We start from the raw sequence: 524 nt of genomic DNA, 5'->3' as shown, positions 1-524 counted from the left end.
CCTGCACGTGGGGCCCGCGCAGGTGACCAGCAGGAGCCGCTGCAGCCTCCGTCTGGGCTCCGAGTGACTGGCGGCTGCCGGCGTGCAGTGCGGGGCTGTGTGGCCCGCGTGGGCCTGTCTCGGCTAACCCGCACCTGACTTTCAGGAGACGAGACCAGACAGAGGGTCAAGTTCACGGATGACCGTGTGTGCAAGAGTCACCTCCTGGACTGCTGCCCCCACGACATCCTGGCCGGGACGGTAGGCGCGGGGTTCAGGGGGGCGTCTGCCGCGCGGCCGGGGCCTTCGTCCAGAGGCCCAGGCGGGTCAGCCGGCCACGCAGCCGGCCCCGGTTGTTGGCGAGGGCAGCGGGGCCGGTGGGCCCGGCCTGTGACCGCCCCTTGGGAAAGGGGGCCCGGTGCTGCCCTCCGTGGGGTTGTGGGGCGTTCGGGGCGGCCTGGGCCTGGGGGCGGCGTGCGCTTGTCTGGTTTCTGGAGACGGGGAGCGCCTGCCAGAGAGGCTGCGGGGGAGGCCGCGCGGGGGGC

This window comes from Condylura cristata, unplaced genomic scaffold (genome assembly GCF_000260355.1).
Source record: "Condylura cristata isolate star-nosed mole 26May11 unplaced genomic scaffold, ConCri1.0 scaffold00255, whole genome shotgun sequence".
Classification (NCBI taxonomy): Eukaryota; Metazoa; Chordata; class Mammalia; order Eulipotyphla; family Talpidae; genus Condylura; species Condylura cristata.
The sequence above is the reverse complement of the archived record's forward strand: the minus strand, read 5'-3'. Positions refer to the sequence as shown.